This window comes from Coregonus lavaretus (genome assembly GCF_964263955.1).
Source record: "Coregonus lavaretus genome assembly, chromosome: 34".
Classification (NCBI taxonomy): Eukaryota; Metazoa; Chordata; class Actinopteri; order Salmoniformes; family Salmonidae; genus Coregonus; species Coregonus lavaretus.
Window position 1 is genome coordinate 14,062,922 of NC_140021.1, and position 16,875 is coordinate 14,079,796.

At 45.8% G+C, this 16,875-nt stretch overlaps 1 pseudogene across 1 annotated transcript in view; it reads right to left on the reverse strand.

Annotated features, from left to right (window-relative positions):
- Positions 1-16,875, reverse strand: part of LOC311109294 (catenin delta-2-like) — a 235,212-nt pseudogene that overhangs the window by 55,570 nt on the left and 162,767 nt on the right. Inside the window, exons 5-6 of the transcript in view lie at positions 9,006-9,138; positions 1,107-1,320 (exon numbers count right to left, since the gene is read on the reverse strand). The product of the transcript in view is annotated as a catenin delta-2-like (transcript). The remainder of the gene's footprint in view (positions 1-1,106; positions 1,321-9,005; positions 9,139-16,875) is intronic.

The window sequence follows — 16,875 nt, forward strand, 5'->3', positions numbered from 1 at the left end:
TTTAAACACTGTTTCACTGTGTAAGAACGTGATTGACTCGGTATCGAACATAGGTAATCAGTGACACTCAAGACCATGTTAGCCCACTGAGCCTAGGCATTAGCACTGGTAGTTAACACAATTCCTCAGGTCTTAAATGCTATTTCAAGAGGCCTCATTTCTCCCCTCAGTGGTTTGAAGGCCTTTACAATAGAGCCTATTCTGTCTCTGTCACGGACTGCCTGCCAGCCCACAGGGCGGCCAACTTAGGCAGGGGGACCCGCTCCATCGGAGTAGCTGATCGGCTTCTCAACGCCCATTCAGGCAGGGGGACCCGCTCCATCGGAGTAGCTGATAGGCTTCTCAACGCCCATTCAGGCAGGGGGACCCGCTCCATCGGAGTAGCTGATAGGCTTCTCAACGCCCATTCAGGCAGGGGGACCCGCTCCATCGGAGTAGCTGATAGGCTTCTCAACGCCCATTCAGGCAGGGGGACCCGCTCCATCGGAGTAGCTGATAGGCTTCTCAACGCCCATTCAGGCAGGGGGACCCGCTCCATCGGAGTAGCTGATAGGCTTCTCAACGCCCATTCAGGCAGGGGGACCCGCTCCATCGGAGTAGCTGATAGGCTTCTCAACGCCCATTCACAAGGCTAATGACTAGTCACAGATGGGTTAGGACTACGTATGTCTGGCCCCTCCCATCAGAGATAAACATGCATGAACGTTCACACACACACACACACACACCCAAACACCAACATACATGAAAATCTTGGGCGAAGGTCCCCAGATGTTGATGTAGTCTGATGTAAAGTAGTCTTTCAGGATCTCTCCTTGGCTAGCCTGTCTTAGAAGCTCTCAAAGTCAGCTGAGACTCTGTCTGAGACTGTGGACAATGAGGGTCTGAGAATTTGGACAGAGTGATAGAGGTGTGACTTGAAACCATTGAATTCATTGATCCTGCTTTCCTTAAAATAGTTTTCCCTACTGAGTAGCTATGTTCTCCTGCTACTGAATAAGTCTGGACTTATGAATAATGAAACCATTGGAAACAGTTATCACTGTCTTCTGGAATTTAGAGTTGTCAGTGTGTGTACGTGTGTGTGTGTAATATGTGTACTGTACCTGTGACCAGTTCTCGTATCTCCACGTCTCCAGTCTTGCGTAGCAGGCGCACCAGGGCAGGTATGCCCCCACAGTTCTTCAGGGCGATCTTGTTGTCGTCGTTGGCCTTGCCGTAGACCAGGTTCCTCAGGGCTCCACAGGCACTGCGGTGGACCTCACTCATACGGTGGTCCAACAGGTCTACCAGCAGCTGGATCCCACCCTGACGACGAATCTGATGATGAATCAGACAGACAGAGAGAGAGAGAGAGAGAGAGAGAGTGAAAGTGAGAGAGAGAGAGAGAGAGAGAGAGAGAGAGAGAGAGAGAGAGAGAGAGAGAGAGAGAGAGAGAGACAGAGAGAGACAGAGAGATGCAGACAATTACATTGATAGAATCCACAATCTATCTGCAATATTAAAGATGATCTACCCCCTAAAAAATAAAATCATAATAATAATAATACAATAAAAAATGAAACCTCGAAATGTAAATTCTAATCATGTACACTCAGTGATTTCCTGGAAGATTTGCAGCAGTCTCGCCATCCAGATGTTACAATCATAGCCTTCCCCCACTGTTTCACTACAGGTCCTTCTGGAACCATCAGGGGGCCAATGAGCAGAGAGAAAAGAGGGTTCCAACCAATCATCAGGGAGTTATAATGATCCTAGATCTCGATAGTGGTTCACAGGAGGTCATTAACCATAGAAACATTTCAATGTCCTTAACAACCAACTGGTGAATATTTGGAGTTGTGTGTGTGTGTTTGTGTGTGCGTTTGTGTGTGTGTATGTGTGTGTGTCAGTGCGTGCGCATGTCTTAGATCCAGAACTGCCCAGCAAGATGTTCATTTATATACTAAACAAAAATATAAACGCAATATGCAATAATTTCAACTATTTTACTGAGCTACAGTTCATATAAGGAAATCAGTCAATTGAAATAAATTGATTAGGCCCTAATCTATGGATTTCACATGACTGGTCAGGGGCGCAGCCATGGGTAGGCATGGGAGGGCATAGACCCACCCACTTTGGAGCCAGGCCCACCCAATGGGGAGACAGGCCCAGCCAATCAAAATGAGTTTTTCCCCACAAAATATCTTTATTACAAACATAAATACTCCTCAGTTTCATCAACTGTTCTTGTGGCTGCTCTCAGACGATCCCGCAGGTGAAGAAGCCAGATGTGGAGGTCCTGGGCTGGCGTGGTTAAACGTGGTCTGTGGTTGTGAGGCCGGTTGGATGTACTGCCAAATTCTCTAAAACAGTGTCTTATGGTAGAGAAATGAACATTCAATTCTCTTGCAACAGCTATGGGGGCCATTCCTGCAGTCAGCATGCCAATTGCATGCTCCCTCAAAACTTGAGACATCTGTGGCATTGTGCTGGGGACATGTTTTGTCCCCAGCACAAGGTTCACCTGTGTAATGATCATGCTGTTTAATCAGCTTCTTGATATGCCACACCTGTCAGGTGGATAGATTATCTTAGCAAAGGAGAAATGCTCACTAACAGTGATGTAAACAAATTTGTGCACAAAATGTGAGAGAAATAAGCTTTCTGTGCATATGGAACATTTCTGGCATCTTTTATTTCAGCTCATGAAATATGGGACCAACACTTTACATGTTTTGTTCAGTATAAATAGTGTTCCTATTTCCTGCTATAAAGAGCTGCTGGCCCAGATTACAAGTGCCTTTCTCCTTTAAAGGCTTAGATCTGTTCTTGACCTGAACCTTCTACACACAAACCTTAGATAGCATCACCACACAGAGGGAGAGACAGAAAGAGAGAGGGAGAGACAGAAAGAGAGAGAGAGAGACAGGGAGAGACAGAAAGAGAGAGCGAGAGAGACAGGGAGAGACAGAAAGAGAGAGAGAGCGACAGAGAGAGAGGAAAAGGTAGAAAGGGAGTGAGTGAGAAGGGAATGAAAGAGATGAGAGTGAAGGTGAAGGGAAAACAGTCAGTCAGGGAGAGAGAGAAAGAAAAGCAGAGAGGAAGGAGAGGACAAGGAAAGGTTAGAAGAGCTGTTTGACGACATTGCAGAAGTTTATCGCTCCAAATTAATTTCAGTTATCTTTTCAATTAAGCCGGATTAAACTGAACTGAATACTAAACAAACCACATCCATTGATACTCAAAAACATCCCTCTCCTCGCTTCGCTTATTTTCTCTCCTCTCTCCTATCCTCTCCTCTCATCTCCTCTCCCCTCCTCTCCTCTCCTCTCTACTATCCTATCCTCTCATCTCCTCTCCCCTCTCCTCTCCTCTCCTCTCCTCTCCTCTCCTCTCCTCTCCTCTCCTCTCCTCTCCTCTCCTCTCCTCTCCTCTCCTCTCCTCTCCTCTCCTCTCTCCTATCCTCTCCTCTCCTCTCTCCTATCCTATCCTCTCATCTTCTCTCCCCTCTCCCCTCTCCTCTCCTCTCCTCTCCTCTCCTCTCTCCTATCCTATCCTCTCATCTTCTCTCCCGTCTCCCCTCTCCTCTCCTCTCCTCTCTCCTATCCTATCCTCTCATCTTCTCTCCCCTCTCCTCTCCTCTCCTCTCCTCTCTCCTATCCTATCCTCTCATCTTCTCTCTCCTCTCCTCTCCTCTCCTCTCCTCTCCTCTCCTCTCCTCTCCTCTCCTCTCCTCTCCTCTCCTCTCCTCTCCTCTCCTCTCCTCTCCTCTCCTCTCCTCTCCTCTCCTCTCCTCTCCTCTCTCCTATCCTCCCTTCTACCTCCCCCCACCTGACATGTTCAGTCACTAAGAGGACAATACTCTTGATGATATAATAATCCACAAAAACAGTGCATTTCCTCCATACCTAGGACCAGTATATGTAGGTGATTATGCTGTGGATTGATTTGTTTGTGGCCTGCGGTTGCATGGCGGGTATAGCTTCTGCACTACGGTTACCGCTAGCAGTTAGTGACAGCTGCTTGGCTTGGGAATTGGAACGGGAATGTGATCAGCTGGCATCGGGATTCTGGAGACCATGACTGGAACGTCAAACTGGGAATGTGTGGCCCTGTTCATTGCCATGTGTGTGAGTCTTTGTTCCATATCTGTACATTACACAGACACAAACACTTTACTGACTTTATTGTCCCTGTGGGGACATTTTGTTGTGGTATCATGTACACGTTCAAAGTGGCATTTAAATTTAAGTAGACAACAAATTTACAATACAACACCCCTGGAGCAATTAGGGTTAAGTGCCTTGCTCAAGGGCACCGCAACAGTTTTTTTACCTTGTCGGCTACGGTATTCAAACCAGCAACCTTTCGGTTACTGGTCCAAAGCTCTAACCTTGAGGCTACCTGCCGCCCTGCCTATACAGTATACCGCTGGGTGGCTAGGAACATTAACCCCAGCTGTTTAGGAGGGATATCACACCTGGCACAAATTATTGTCTTGTTCTGTTATTCCTGCCGGGGAGTGCCCTATACCTACACCCAGAGGGGAGTAGTTCAAAGTCCAGGTACAGGGGGTGGCTTGGGTCTAAAATGATTTTGTGAGCCTTGCTGAGGGCCCTGACCTTAAAGATCTAATCCAAGCCTGTCTGTTTGACTCCAAGTATCTTGTTGCTGTGGTGATAATCCTTCTCAGCATATTTTTCTGGCTGACAGTGGCATTGCCCAAACAACAAACATTACAAAACGTTAAAATATTCTCAATGAAAGATTTGTAAAACAGAGTCAACATTAAAATAACCTATAGAACAGTCAACATTAAAAGAGCCAAGCTTATTGAGAAAGTACCATCTCTGCTGACTCTTATTGTAGATCAGGTCTGTACATTTACTCCACTGAAGCTTATTGTCCAAGAGGACACCCAGATATTTGATTTCCTCTACAATCTCTATGTTTTGACCTCTGATAGATGTTGCAGAGGTGGGTGTTCGCTTCCTGAAGTCTATGCATGTCTTGTTGGTATTGAGGACCAAGTGTGATTCCTCACACCACTCTACACAGTCATTTAGGACCGGGCCCTGGTGTTGATCGTCATCATGTAACAGACAGATCAAGGCAGTGTCATCAGGGAACTTGACAAGGTGTCTGTCAGGATGGGAACTTGTACAACTGTTGGTGAACAAGATGTACAGGAGAGGGGACAAAACACATCCCTGTGGAGAGCCTGTGTTGGACACATGGGGACCTACCTTGACCCGATGTGACCACTAGCTCAGGAAGTCCTACAGCCATAAAACCAGCCCCCCATCTAAGGAGAAGTCCCCTATGGGGCGGCAGGTAGCCTGGCGGGTAGGAGCGTTGGGCTAGTACACTAAAGGTTGCTGGATTGAATCCCCGAGCTGACAAGGTAAAAATCTGTCGTTCTGCCCCTGAGCAAGGCAGGTAACCCACTGTATGTGGATGTTGATTAAGGCAGCCCCCTGCACCTGTCTGATTCAGAGGGGTTGGGTTAAATGCAGAAGACACATTCAGTTGAATGCATTCAGTTGTACAACTGACTAGGTATTTCCATTTCCCTATGAGTCTTTGTGCCAGAATGTAAGGCTGGATTGTGTTGAAGGCAGAAGAAAAGTCAACAAACAACCCTGACATGGGATTTGGCGCCCTCTAGAAGTCTAAAGACCATGTTGAGGAGAGTCTTCTGCTGGGCTGATATGTGAGGATATTACTTTTCACAATTTTCTTAAAGCATTTCATTACTAAGGATGTCAAGGCGACAGGGCACTAGTCATTCAACGCAGAGGGATTAGAAGCTTTAGGAATGGGTATAATTGTTGAGTTTTTCCACAAAACTGGCACTTGTTGCTGGTCGAGGGATGATTGGAAAATGTCTGTAAAAACACCAGCTAGTTCAGAACAGAGCTTTACCACATGTCCATTTATTTTTGTCTGGGGCTTTTGTGTGCAAAACATCAGCCTGTTTAACAATAACCCTCTCAAACATTTGTTGCCAACACAAAGTCGTCTGATTCAAATCGTGAGAAGAAAACATTCTGTTCATTAGCCATGTTCTGGCCCTCATGTCTCCCAAGGTCAGCATTGTCATTTTCCCCTGCCTATGTTGGGGGCACTAGCCATGGATTTTATCCTTTGCCAGGCCACCCTTGAGTTTCCTGAGTAGAGGGTCCTCTCCACCCTGCCTGTATACCTCCCTGTATTTACAGGTCTTAGTAGGCACAACTGACTCAACACAGAAGTTTACATAGTCTGAAACAACATCTGTGAGTTCATTAAGATCAGAGCTGCTGTCCTGAAATACCTTCCACATAGTACAGTCAAAACACCCTTGGAGACGAGTGATACTGTTCTCGTTCCAGATCTGGACAGTTTTAACTGTAGGTTTCTCCCTCTCCAGGAGCCGAGAGTAGGTTGGCCGGAGGTAGACAACATTGTGGTCTGATGTCCCCAAGGGATGTCTGGTGATGGCAGAGAAAGCATTTGGTATTGTCCAATAGCACAAATCAAGAGTCTTATTTTTCCTAGTATGGCATTTTCTATATTAGCTTTTGATTGAATGTACACAAGGGTAACAAACAATTGCTGGAACTCACTGGCCGGTCACAGTGACACAGAAAACAGTTCAATGTCAGGGGTACAGAGTCTCTCTCTTACCAGGATTGATTTACACCACTGGTCCCTGTGGCGGTCAGATCACGGTCCGCTCTGACCAGTGTGAAGCCGGCCGGCTCCACCTCACTGTCCGGGACTCTATCATCCAGCAATCAGGCCTCCCGGTATTCATGCTGGAAGGGCAGATTCGCTAACCGCTCATCCGATTTCCTCCTCAGTGACTGGGTGTTGATCAGGAAAGTGTCGGGTAAGGGAAGTTAGTCTCTGTCTGATTTCCCTGTGTTTTCCACGTTTGCATTTGGCCTTGTAATCCACCCGCAGACAATCAGGGATTAGATAGGCCATTGGGATACCCATGGCGTTCATGTTTGAGTTGCATTGTAGTAGGAACTCTTTACTGTATTGGATTCCGCTGCCAGCAGCATTTTCATAACTTAGTCAGTTTGTAGCGGGTATGTACACGATCAACAAGATCAGTCCAACACCCCACCACTGTAAAGCCATCGTTGACAGATATTTTACAAAAAGTGTAAAAACACAAAAACATAAAAGAACGCCATGCCAAACGGGATGCAACAGAGCCGCGCCCCTTCTCTCAAGAAATGAAGAAGCAACACATGCTTGGAGAGCCGACACAACAAATAAACCAAAAGCTCTTCATACACCAGTGGAGAGTGTTAATGAGTGGAGATGAGATGTGTGTGTATTCCACCAGGGATGTGTGTGTGTGTGTGTGTGTGTGTGTGTGTGTGTGTGTGTGTGTGTGTGTGTGTGTGCGTGTGTGTGTATCCAGCACATGTGGGGAACAGAACAGCAACTTTAGGGATGCAGATGTTGTTTGGTGCTGTTGTTCTTGTTGTTATTGTCTAGTGTTTCTATAATCAACAAAAGGAAAATACTTTTCTGAAACACAAGGCTTATCCAATGAAACATGAGAGAGATGGATAGAAAGGAGGAGAGAAATGTATGTAGAAAATGGATGGAGGAAGAGAAAGAAGAGAAGCATGTAGAAAATACAGAGAGGTTTTGGTGGGGGAGGATGAGGGTAAGGAGGGATGGAAGAGAGAGAGAGAGAGAGAGAGAGAGAGAGAGAGAGAAGCTTGGCTATAGGCCACGTCTGGACAAATGGATATCGACAGGTCATATAGCCACAAAAACAGCTGATGGGACTGAACTTTAGCCAGACAGAGACGAGAAGGGGGCGGTGTGTGTGTGTGTGTTTGTGTGTAGACGTGCTATAAATAATGTCGAGCTGAATTTGCCAAGCTGTCTCTGTAGTCAGTCACAATAAAGGCCAGACTTTAGACTTCCGGATGCCCTACACCCACCCACACACCCACACACCCCAAACACCGCTCTAATCATTACTTTGCACACTCGCTAAATAATTTGATCCCATATCCTGGAATCAAATACCAGCTTCCCTCCCTCCCTTCTCTTTCTCTTTCCCTTTTTCTCTCCACTTTTCGCTCCCTCTCCCCCATTCTCTCTCCCCCACTCTCTCTCCCTCTCCCCATCACTCTCTCCCCCACTCTCTCTCCCTCTCCCCATCACTCTCTCCCCCACTCTCTCTCCCTCTCCCCATCACTCTCTCCCCCACTCTCTCTCCCTCTCCCCATCACTCTCTCCCCCCTCTCTCTCCCTCTCCCCATCACTCTCTCCCCCACTCTCTCTCCCTCTCCCCATCACTCTCTCTCCCTCTCCCCATCACTCTCTCCCCCACTCTCTCTCCCTCTCCCCATCACTCTCTCCCCACTCTCTCTCCCTCTCCCCATCACTCACTCTCCCACTCTCTCTCCCTCTCCCCTGCTATCTCTCCCTCTCCCCCACTCTCTCTCCCTCTCCCCCACTCTCGCTCCCTCACCCTCGATACTTTGTGGAGACAATCACAGTGTTGTCTTGTCTGTCAATACCAAGCTTTCTTCTTATTGTGTCTCTGCTCTATTCAACGATAATTCCAACTGCTACAACACACACAAGGGCTAAGTTTGTACCTGTGTTTGTGTGTGTGTGTGTGTGTGTGTTTGTGTGTTTGTGTGTGTGTGTGTGCACGTGTGTTTTTGTGCATTTTACAATGTGCATCGTCACTTTTCAATAAGAGGGTGAAGCAGCTATTGACCAACAGTGGCACAGGGCAGACGCACATCAATGCTCTCTGTTGTTGTAAAAATTGATTGTGAGGGATTCAGAGCAGACAACACAATGTAACAGATTACTGCTATTTCAAGGTGGTAGGAGGCTTATTAATAAAGGGTTTGTTAAAGGGTTCTAACACCAGTTTATTACAGATAGCTTTAGAGGGATGTGTAGAGAGATGCTCTGGGTTTTGGGAATGGTAGAAAGGTCTTTATCTTTGCCGAACACATACGCACACACGCCCAGTAGTAGGCTACCTCTGATTTGATCTTGTTGTCTCCGAAGCAGAGGTGTTGGAGATAGGCTGCAGCATTGGACTGGACTGAAGGGAACTGGTGCTGTAGCATCTGAATCACCTCAGGTAACTCTGGATCCCTCCATCCAAACTCCCTACAGAGAGAGAGAGAGAGGGGGGGGGGGCAGAGAGAAAGAGAGAGGTGGGAAAAGAGAGGGGAGAGAGAGGGGGAGACAGAGAGAGAGAAAGAGAGAATGAGAAAAAATAAAATTGTTAGATGATTATACAGCACAACACAGTCCCCGCAGGCGACATTTATTTCCGAGGTTGAAGACCATAAGACCGTTAGTTGTGTGGGTGTGTGAGGCCAGTCACCACCGTTATTCCATTAGGTTTAACACTCCCACTGACACGCAGCACAAAGTGAAATAAATGTTTTCTCTCACATCGTTATGGAGGAAATGGTTTTCTTTATTGTGTTATCCTTCTCACATGGTTGTTGTGGAATGCAGATAAATTAGAAATAAAGGAGGGACGGATGACCTACTGTGTGGCTCACCAGTAGGTAATACTCTACTTATCTCTCTCTCTCTCTCTCTACCGCTCTCTCTCTATGTCTCTCTCTCTATATATGTCTCTGTCTTTCTCTCTCGGTCTCTGTCTCTCTCTCTCTTTCTCTCTCGGTCTCTCTCTCTCTTTCTCTCTCTCTCTACCTCTCTCTCTCTGTCTCTCTACCTCTCTTTCTCTCTCTCTCTACCTCTCTCTCTCTACCTCTCTCTCTGTCTACCTCTCTCTCTCTGTCTACCTCTCTCTCTCTCTCTCTCTCTCTCTCTCTCTCTCTCTCTCTCTCTCTCAGTGTCTGTCTGTCTGTCTGTCTGTCTGTCTGTCTGTCTGTCTGTCTGTCTGTCTGTCTCTCTCTCTCTCTCTCTCTCTCTCTCTCTCTCTCTCTCGCTATCTCTCTCTCTCTCTCTCTCTCTCTCTACCTCATTCCATTCATTTTCTATTTCTTTTTCTCTCCCTTTCTCACTCCCTTCTCTCCCTTTCTCACTCCCTTCACCACTTTCTGTCACTGAACCGTGTAAACCCCAAGAAAGAATGATAGAAAGAAAGAACAAGAGCTGACAGTTTTACTCCAAATTGGATTTTGTTGCGAGGATTGATTTTGTTTCTGCTTTACCACCAAGTGATGTTCTGATGAAGGCACACTTAGATTTCCTTTTGTTCTTAAGTAACAACATCACAGCCTAGAAATACAGTACTGACTACTCCAGAGAATACACTATGCAACCTGAGCCCTGAGGATGTTTACCTTTACCTCTAAAGAGCTGAGTACTGAAACGTAGTGCAGCAAATTCAGTAGCCCTAATGGGATTTGAACCTGCAACCTTGTGTGGGTCAGAAGTGTTTCATATTTCACCAAGAGGTCTAAACCTCTTGGCGAGGTCATTCGCGTTAACCTATAAAAATTGTCCAATACAGTTTAAACAGAGCCTTAGTGCACCTCAGCTAAGGCCTCTCAACATAGCATTACCAGCCTGATTGTTCCCCCTGGTTCTGGTAGATAAATAAAGCCTCTATGTCAATGTCTTTTATCTGCTACAATGATAAGTGTTTGTTAGAGAGATAGAGGGATCAGGGAAGGAGGGAGAGAGAGGGATGAAGGTAGAGTGAGATGGAGGGATGGAGGAAGGGATCCCCAGGCGTTTAAGGGATTTAAAGAGAGCCCTCACACACTCCTTAAATCACAAAGGAGATTAGATCAAGTGTGTGTTGTTGTGCCTGTGTGTGTGTGTGTGTGTGTGTGTGTGTGTGTGTGTGTGTGTGTGTGTGTGTGTGTGTGTGTGTGTGCGCGCGTGAGCGTGTACATGCACGTTCATCCCTGTGTGACAGTTAACAAAAAGTGGTTTGATCTGCTGATAAGATAACTGTGCGCGCATGCCAACGTGTGTGTGTGCATGTGTTGTGTGCATGTGTTGTGTGTGTGTGCTCACATTCTTGTGAGCACACACACACACAGGCACACACCACAACCACACACACACACACACACACACACACTTTACCAGTGCACTATTTGATCAACCGCTAGTTTTAATGTCTCTCACAACACACTTTCAGAAGTAAAAGACAAAATGAAGAAAAACGACATGAAAACATGAAAGCTGTCAAAGCTGTGTCGTGGTCCTCAGTTGTCGTCCAGGTTCTGGAAGGCATTCTGCAACCTTATTGGGTCATCGGCCAGCCTGTCCTCCGGGTTTCATCCCCAATCTAATGGCCAGTCGGAGCGAGCCAATCAGGATCTGGAGACGACCCTTCGTTGCCTCGTCTCCACCAATCCCACCACCTGGAGCCAGCAACTTGTGTGGGTGGAGTACGCCCGCAACACAATTCCCTGCTCGGCCACTGGTCTCTCGCCTTTCGAGTGTTCCCTGGGTTACCAGCCTCCGCTCTTCCCAGAGCATGAGGAAGAGGTCAGCATACCCTCTGCCCAGATGTTCGTCCGCTCTTCTTCAGACCACCTCCAGGTATCGTCGACAGGCGGACCGCCACCGGACCCCGGCTCCCCGCTATCGTCTCGGGCAGAGGGTATGGCTCTCCACTCAGGATCTGGCCCTCAGGGTGGAGTCCCGTAAACTTTTCCCCCGCTTTATCGGCCCCTTTCTCACCTCTAAAATCCTTAGCCCTACTGCTGTTCGTCTTCTGTTGCCCCACACCCTCCATATACATCCCACTTTTCATGTGTCTATGATTAAACCTCTGTGTCACAGCCCTTTGTCTTCTGTTTCCGTTCCACGCCTACCTGACTCTAATTCGGATTACTGACCTCTGCTGCCCTGGACCTGCTTTTTGCCTAACCCTGTTTATAATAACTCTCTGAGACTCTGACCATCTGCCTCCTATGTCTGCATCTGGGTCTCATCCTGAGTCGTTATAACAGTGTGCAATCACAGCAGTACGATTTGTGACCTGTTGCCACAAGAAAATGGCAACCAGTGAAGAACAAACACCATTGTACATTTATATATTTATTTTCCCTTTTGTACTTTTGCACATCGTTACAACACTGTATATAGACATAATATGACATTTGAATTGTCTCTATTATTATGGAACTTGTGTGAGTGTAATATTTACTGTTCACTTTTTATAGTTTATTTCACTTTTGTTTATGCATTTCACTTGCTTTGACAATGTAAACATATGTTTCCCATGCCAATAAAGCAAAGAGGGAGCTAGAGAGAGGAGGAGAGGTCTCTCTTGGTCTCTCGTTGCCAACCTCCCCCTCTCTCTCCCTCTCTTTCCCCATAGTGCTGATGTTAGTCTCCATGTGTATTGTAGAGCAGAGCCAGCCCAGTCCATACTTCAATAAATAGAGTCTATTAAAGCAGTGATCGTACAGGCTGAAGTGGATACACAGCGTTCAGTAATTACACTGATAAACACAATGAGATGCAAGAAGAGGAAACATGGAACGTAGGGATGAAGCTTTAATTAAAGCTGTACTAATTAAGATAGTGGAAAGGTCCATGAAAAAACTAACACCATTGATGGTTACACTGACGAATGTGGGCACAAGGAAATGCACTAGCACGCAAACGGACGCACACACATATTCATATTCACACTCGCCCACATGCTGAAAGATAAATACATACCCACAGCACCCACATGTACACATAAATACACACCACCCACATGTACACATAAAGACACAGACTCACTCAAGAAAACACATAATGATTATTTTGTGTGCTGTGCATCCGTGTGTGTGTGTATGGTGTGTAGAGCTAAGTCAGGGCTGACAGCGCAGAACAGAAATCCCAGACAGAGAGAGAAATCAATAAAACGAGAGAGAGAGAGAAAGAGAGAGAGAGAGGGAGGAAGAGGGAGAGAAAGAGAAACCAAAGAGAGGGATGGAGGCAATGGAAATCTGATGAGGAAGAGAGAAAATCATAAGATGACTCATTCACACAAAGAAAGCATATCTGTCCATAATCCCACAACCTTTACCAGTCTGTACATTTTATGTGAACTGACTCAAAACAACAGTTAATACAAAGCTGTGTACCAGTGAAGCGTATAGGCTTAGCTTAACCACCACTTAAGCGTTGGTAATGTACAGTGCTTTCAGAAAGTATTCACACCCCTTGACTTGATGAATGATGGATGGTGCTAAATACAGGGATATTCTTGAGGGAAACCTGTTTCAGTCTTCCAGAGATTTGAGACTGGGACGGAGGTTCACCTTCCAGCAGGACAATGACCCTAAGCATACTGCTAAAGTAACACTCAAGTGGTTTTAGGGGAAACATTTAAATGTCTTGGAATGGCCTAGTCAAAGCCCAGACCTCAATCCAATTGAGAATCTGTGGTATAACTTAAAGATTGCTGTACACCAGCGGAACCCATCCAACTTGAAGGAGCTGGAGCAGTTTTGCCTTGAAGAATGGGCAAAAATCACAGTGGCTAGATGTGCCAAGCTTCTAGAGACATACCCCAAGAGACTTGCAGCTGTAATTGCTGCAAAAGGTGGCTCTACAAAGTATTACCTTTGGGCGGGTGAATAGTTATGCACGCTCAAAATTATTTTGCATCTTCAAAGTGGTAGGCATGTTGTGTAAATCAAATGATACAAACCCCAAAAAAATCGATTTTCATTCCAGGTTGTAAGGCAACAAAATAGGAAAAATGCCAAGGGGGGTGAATACTTTTGCCAGCCACTGTATAATCAATGCCAAAGGTGATTCTAACATGTATTGACTCAGGGGTTTGAATACTTATGTAAATTAGATATTTCTGTATTTCATTCTCAATACATTTGCAAAAATATCTTAAAACATGTTTTCACTTTGTCATTATACGTGCGGTATTGTGTGTAGATGGGCGAAAAAAATAAATATTTTATCCATTTTGAATTCAGGCTGTAACACAGGTATGGGCAACTTTGATGGGGGCCACAACAAATATTAACTCATTATGAGGGGCTGCAGTTGCTCGCGGGTCTACGTACCCACATGTGCGTTTTAGAGTTAATTTAGTGTAATTCTACACATTTTGAAATGGGGCGTAGAGAAAATGGTGCAGTTTTAAAGCAAGTTTGCTGCAATTCTACACATTCTGCCACACGACAGAGAGAAGACTTTACAATTGTATAACTCATTTTATGCAATTCTACTGATTTTGCCTTGGGTTGGAAAGGAACATTTGAAAGTCTGTGTAATTTTCTGCAATTCTCCATATTTTTCAATAGGGTGAAGAGAAATGTTTGCAGGTTTTAATATGATACAGTATCTGAGTGAGACTGACTAACAAAATCAATGGGGGGCCCCCCGGCCGGTTATTCGACCATGATTACTAAGTTTAGATAGCAGGCTGCTAGACTAACTTAGCAATCAAACAATTTTTAGCTGACATGGGCTAATTGAGTGACTATCAGTGACTGACATAACAAGAGAAAAACTGCTGATGCACAAACAAATGTGTGTGTATTCTACTATTCTAACTTGCAACAGTAAGTTAAGACCTTGACTGAGTCCCCCCCCTCCTAAACACATTTTGTGAAATTGATTAGGGTCTTCAAAAGGAGACGCACGCATGCACACACTCACACAAGTAAGGATGAAGGGAGGGAGGGAGGGAGGGAGGGAGGGAGGGAGGGAGGGAGGGAGGGAGGGAGGGAGGGAGGGAGGGTATGCCAGTGTGCATGCCGATGAAATAATTTGCCAGGCAACAGAAACACTGATGATTGCAGCCTCTGAAGCAATTAGCTGAACAAACAGAATTGGATCACTAATGGAATAGAGCATTACGCTGATAGACAGGTGTTCACTCCATAGACACACACACACACGCGCACACACGCACACACACAAAGTCGTTGAGTTGGAAAAGGTAAGGTCCAAAAACTGCTGATCGGCATTTGTAACACACTCACACACACAGACACACGCACACACACACGCATGTACACACACGCACGCACACACATTACCGTCTACAGAGATAAACACTGGCATACTGAAACACACGACAACAGTAATTATACAGGTAAATAGCAACACTGAGGATAGAGTCAATCTCTCACTGTGAGCTCATTAAGACACGGCAACAAAACTGACAGTACAAAGTTATACACACGATACAGCCTATTCTGAGCTGTGTATGAGCATCGGGTGAGCGTCGGGTGAGGTTGTGTCTCTCTCTGGCGGGAGGTAAGCTTGGCTTATATGGTGTCGAGTAAAGCTTAAACCATGTATTTAGATTGTAGGTAGGTATTGTAGTTAGGTATTGTAGGTAGTTTATCTAGGTAGTTATTGTAAGTTATTATAGGTAATTATTGTAGGTAAGTATTGTATTCGGCTGAGCCCGGTGAAGCACGAGGCTAGCTAACCCACTACATGGACCAATAAAGCTAGCTAGCTAGCGGGTAGCTACTGGTAACTATTAGCAACTGTGGATAGTTGTTTCCAATGTTATTTCACGCTTAAGAGTACCTGTAATTATGCCAGCTAGCTAGCTACCATTCAGCTGTTTTTCTAACCTCATTATCTGAAGCGTTATCGTTAGGTAGTTAGTAGCTACTGTACTCGAAATGTAGCTAGCTTGTTGCTACCTGGATAGCTAACTAAACAATAGCTGGAACGACCTAGCTTTAATATTTGGAGACACTTTCTCTCCTTTGGGACAGACGCGAACTGGCTGAATCGATTCAGTGGCTAGCTTTGCACTTAACTGGCTAACAGTAGCTACTAAGGGTAAGTTATAACCTACATTTATTTTTGTTTTGTTTTTACATACTGGTAACCAGAGTCGTTCAAGGGAATTCGGGACATGGGTGACTAGTTAACGTTAGCTTGGCTCTCTCTGTGTGTTCGTGCAGTGGGAGGAGGAGTTGGTTCGTTGGCAGAGAGCAATGGCTAGCTAGTATGCTAACTATTCTAGCTAACTAACTGGCTGAATAAGTTGACGACGTACTCACTCAAACTGTCAAAACTAACCCAAAACTTTACACAACGTTAGACACGGACACGAATGATCTGCTTGGCGTGTTAACACACTGGTGGTTTGTTGTAACCGAGTATTGGTGCTAAACCATGTTATTGGAGGCTGGCATGCTAGTTGGCTATGGCGTCATAGGATTCGGTGCCCTGGACGGTTTTCACGGAAGAATACTGTACCAAGTTAGCTAGCTGAATAATCTAAGTTAGTCTATTCCTAGAAAACATTGAACCGCTGTAGTTTACAACAATTCTAATTTCTAAAGTGGAAGTTGGGAGAGTTAAATTTGAGTGTTTCAGTGAAACATAAGTGAGGGAGGCCCCACTCTCTCGCTTTCCCAGATGTTTAGTTCATTTCATTCCGATCTCCTTTGCATTATTGTAGCCTTTTTCTGTAGCCTGTCAACTATGTGTCTGTCTATCCCTGTTCTCTCCTCTCTGCACAGGCCATACAAACGCTTCACACCACGTGGCTGTTGCCACTGTAATCTGGTGGTCCCTGCGCGCACGACCCACGTGGAGTTCCAGGTCTCTGGCAGCCTCTGGAACTGCCGTTCTGCGGCCAACAAGGCAGAGTTCATCTCAGCCTATGATACCCTCCAGTCCCTCGACTTCTTGGTGCTGACGGAAACCTGGATTACCACAGAAAACACTGCTACTCCTACTGCTCTTTCCTCGTCTGACCATGTGTTCTCGCATACCCCGAGAGCATCTGGTCAGCGCGGCGGTGGCACAGGAATCCTCATCTCTCCCAAGTGGACATTCTCTCTCTTTCCCCTGACCCATCTGTCTATCTCCTCATTTGAATTCCATGCTGTCACAGTCACTAGCCCATTCACACTTAACATCCTTGTCATTTATCGCCCTCCAGGTTCCTTTGGAGAGTTCATCAAT